This window comes from Neopelma chrysocephalum, unplaced genomic scaffold, assembly GCF_003984885.1.
Source record: "Neopelma chrysocephalum unplaced genomic scaffold, ASM398488v2 Primary Assembly neopelma1_119, whole genome shotgun sequence".
NCBI classification, from domain to species: Eukaryota; Metazoa; Chordata; class Aves; order Passeriformes; family Pipridae; genus Neopelma; species Neopelma chrysocephalum.
In genome coordinates, this window is record NW_020897781.1 from 8,697,395 (window position 1) to 8,701,787 (window position 4,393).

The 4,393-nt window shown below is 40.7% G+C and overlaps 1 long non-coding RNA gene across 2 annotated transcripts in view; it reads left to right on the forward strand.

Moving 5' to 3' along the window:
* The window catches only part of LOC113974400, a 21,451-nt gene extending 19,034 nt beyond the window's left edge, over positions 1 to 2,417 (forward strand). The window contains exons 1-3 of one of the 2 annotated variants that reach the window (XR_003536539.1): positions 490 to 504; positions 609 to 703; positions 2,371 to 2,417. This is a non-coding gene — a long non-coding RNA (uncharacterized LOC113974400). Of the gene's footprint in view, positions 1 to 489; positions 505 to 608; positions 704 to 2,370 lie in introns of those variants that run through there. The other variant, XR_003536538.1, reaches the window with a different exon arrangement.
* Positions 2,418 to 4,393: the final 1,976 nt, after the last annotated feature.

Genomic DNA, 4,393 nt, shown 5'->3' on the forward strand with positions numbered 1-4,393 from the left:
GTCTAAGTTTCATGTAGAAAAGGGCATAGAATTAGAACAGATAAACTAGACTTTCTTGGGAGAGATGGAAGAAAAGTCTGCTGATTACAGTTCTGCTTTTCTTGTCTTCCCTTAGACTGTCATTGTCTCTCACCTACTGTTCAAAGAGGCAGCAATTAATTCTTCTTCTGAAGAGTTTGCTGTACTAAGTGTCTGTCAAATTGATGCCTTCAACTCAAGATAGCACATACTTCTTAGTTGCAAATTTCTCACAGGAGATTTTCAAGCGTGCCCATAAATCTCATCACTGTTTGGGAGAAGGTTTTCTCATCTGTACCAGTCTAGTCACATCATTTGCTATTGAATGCTGGTGGTAATCTAGTCAGAACAGGACCCTGTGCTTCACTAATTTTCCCTTTTTGTTGTTGGGGGTGACTTCTTACCAGGGATGTTATTCTTGACACCCCGGGGCAAATGGAGGGATTTGCCTGGTCAGCGTCAGGAACCATCCTAACCGAGGCCTTGGTGAGTGCTTTCTGTATGACTGGACAGTGAAGCTGTCTGTGTGAATGACTTGGCTATTGCTCACTGTAGTCCTAATTAAAGTGTCTTTTGCTCTGTGTTCCCAGGCTTCCTCTTTTCCTTCGGTTGCTGTGTGTGTCCCGGACACCTCTGGCAGGACTAACCCTATCGCTTTTATGTCCAACGTGCTGTATGCCTGCAGGTAAGAAAAGCTGGAAGTGCAGTCCCTCTGCATTGATTGCTGTGTCTCTTTGGTAGTTATTTTGGAGGGGAATCATAGAGTGATTTGGTTTGAAGGGGACCTTTAAAGGCCACCCTGTCTTCCGTGGGCAGGGACACCTTCCACTATCCCCGGTTGCTCCAAGTCCCGTCCAGCCTGGCCTGGAACACTGCCAGGGATGGGGCAGCCTCAGCTTCCCTGTGCAGTGTGCTCTAATATCTCTCCACTGTCATCATGAAAAATTTTGTCAGTATGTCCCTTTCAGTTGAAAACCATTATCCCTTGTCCTATCACTACAAGTCTTGGTAAAAAGTCTCTCTCCATTTTTCTTATAAATCCCTTTATTTACTGGAAAGCTGCAGTAAAACTTCCCTGAAGTCTTCTCCAGGCTGAACAACCCCAACTTCCTGGCCTGTCTCCATAGGAGAGGCCTTCTAGTTCTCTGATGGTTTTGGTGACCTCCTCTGGGCCCACTCTGCCAGGTCCATATCTGCCGTGATTCCCAGAGGTGCACGCAGTGCTCCAGGTGGGATGAGAGTGGAGTACAAAGGGAGAATCATCCTCCTCGCCCTGTGCCCCCGCTGGTTTGGATGCAGCCCAGGGGATGGTTGGATTTGTGCTTGTAAGTGCACTTGGATGCCTCCTATCCACTTAGTCTGCTGGTTTGGTTATTCTCTTAGTGGTTTTCCCATTGGATAAGCAGAATAATTTAGGTGCCAATGGACATCTGGAAGTCATTGGGTCAAAACTTAGCATTAAATATTCCATGAGACCTTAGCGTGAGGAAGGCTGGTTATATTAGATCTAACATATTGCCTACTGCTTATAGACCCAGTTATCTAAGGTGAATCAAGGTAGGCTAGTTTAAGCACCTTCTTGTAAATACAGAGTATTTTATTCTATTTTTTAATGTTGTTGATACTTTTAAGAGATTCTTCAGAATTTGTTTGGAGTTCAGCATAGCACGGAACTCTTGATTTATTGTCTTCTTCTTCGTACATGAATTTATCTGTTGTCTTTCATGTCATCCCAGAGACTAAATACCTGTGGAACCATCAACATAGCTAGAGCTGTCATAATTCATGGTAAATGTTGGTAAAAGGTTTTCAAAAAACCTCTCAATCCTTGTACCAAGGTCAAGAGCTATATCACCACGATAGGAGTGTGCAAACTGTGTCTTACTACATATTGCGTTTTCTGACATTAATTTGAGAAAAAGATCATAGAATATATACAGTGAAATGAATATGTCAGCTCATGTGTCAAAGTAATTTTGCTTTATAGATGTTCTGTGTTATTTGAATTCATTGCTCAGTTCACAAATAATCTCTCAGAACCTAAGGTTTGAGTCAAATGTAAAATGCACGGAAGAGTTAAAAACTGGGATCTTAGCATCATAGCAAATGGTAACCAAACTTGACTGGGTGTGTAGGAGATTTTATATCTTACATCTTGGAGGAGCATATTTTGTTCGACGATTGTAAGCAGGACCTGGGTGAAAATTACATTCTATTAGGTGCACAGGAAAATAATTATCCTTTGAAGTCAAATGTATTCAGTTTTGCACAAGTCTTGTCTGCCTTATGTTTGAATTGCTTTCTATTCTAGGAAGTTTTAAATTAAACTTTTATTTTGTGTCTCTCCCCCAGTATCCTGTACAAGACAAAGCTACCTTTCGTTGTAGTCATGACGAAAGTCAGTTAAAGCTCTGGTTTCTATGTCCTCATGGGACATTGTTCTGTTTAGCTTCTTTGCTGTGGTGTCTTTGTCTTACCACAATAATAGAATTTTCTAGAAAAGAGAGGCTGGGAGGGAGCTGCAGGCTGATAACCGAATCTAAAAAGGATCTTTAATCTGGTATCCAAGTGCACAAGAATAATCAGGGATGGGCAGTTGCACCCAAATGTTCAAATCAGAGACAGTGCTAACAATTTGAAACGTGTTTTGCAGCTTAAGCCTGGATGAAAGGGAAACGTAACTCTGTAAAAAAAGGGTAAGGTCATGCCAGAATCTGCGCTTACATGCCCAGTTTTCCCAGAATATTTGTCTTCATTAATAATGATTTCCACTCAGCAGCAGGCTAATGACTCGCAGTGGCAGTGGTGTAACCCCTGCCTGTTTTGACTGAGGAGTCTCACCTGTTGTAGCAGGCAAAACTTAGAAAAGATGTTTGGTGCAGTATTTGCTAGAGAGCAGATACTTACTAGTCTAAGAATACACATCCACTGTTGTGTAAGGAACTTGTAGCCTTAATGCTTTTGAGCTTAACAGCCATATCATTAAACATGATAATTTCAGATAGTAAAAGAATCCCTTTAGATTTTTGATGTAACTGTTCTCCACAGGCATCCTTTGTGTTTGCATCCCCAACTCAGCAAGCTTTGTGTGCACACACATATGCATGCTTTGACTGGGATATTTTCCCTCCCACCAGCCCAGTAGGATTAGTGTCTGCTGTGCTCCAACTCCACCCATCTGCCCTGTGACCCAAACCATGCATAGCTTTGGGATCTGCTTGCTTACTGAGCAACTTTTTGTACACTGTTTTCTTTCTGACTCTAGACAGTAATATTAGAATAAGCTTTCTAGCTTTTGATTTCTGTAGAAAAGGCATGAGGTAGGAAAATAAGTCTCTCTGAAGAAAATATGCTTTTTGAAAGACTAAAAGAAGTGGCACTGTGTGTGTAAGGAAAGGTAGGCCTGAGGCTTAGGATTCATAACTTTAAACTTCATTTTGATCTCATGTTTAGCTTTTGCTAAAAAGTAAAGCCAATAGCATTGGAAGAATTTTTAACAAAATTTAATTAAATTTAATTTTTAAAAATTGACTCTTGATAAGAATGGAAGAACCCCGGGGAACTGGGATATATGTGCAGTGACAAACCCATAGATGTAAAGAATTTTAAGATTTGGAGAGGGAAAAAAGTAATGTGTGGAGGTGATTTAATTTTCTTTACCGAATTAATTCAAGGTAACTTTAAGTAGTCAGGCTTTGACCCTTGGTGGATTCAGTTCCATCTCAAATCTCTTGAGTAATGCTAGGTAATACTTCATCTATCTTCCTCCTTCCCATTGGTGAGGGGAATGAAATATATCAGAGTTTTAGGCACCTCATATTGTGCGAAGAGTGGATATGCATGTGGCAAGATGTTTATGAAACTCTGTAATGCACTGTTTTCATATGAATCCATGTAAAATTGTGGAACCATCTCACCTGTTTGTGTCAGTTGTATTGCACTGAGTTTAGTTCATAACTTCTTTGGGCCAGAACACAGCTCACTTTCATAAAGATCCCGTGGGGTTACCCAGCATGAAAGTGGCCCTCACTCCCCCGGCCCCCAGGCAATCAGGAAAGCTGGGGATCTTCAATGAGGGTTGTTCTTGTCTGGCCTCAATCGTATGATCTACTATTTACACCTTAAACTTCATTGTGCAGTATGCAATTTCTGGATGCCCCTTTCCAGTAAAACCATAGGAGGCTTTAGAGTTGCAATTGTTTCCTTAAACAACTGTTGCCTTCCTAAACCTGGAGAAGTGGTTGTTTGTCTTCTCTTTCTGTATTCACATAGTTGATTTGATAAAAAGTGAACTTGCAAAACTTAAGAACAAGGCTGAATATTTTTAAAAGATCAACATTTTAAAAATAAATTTAACATGGATTTTTTTTCATTT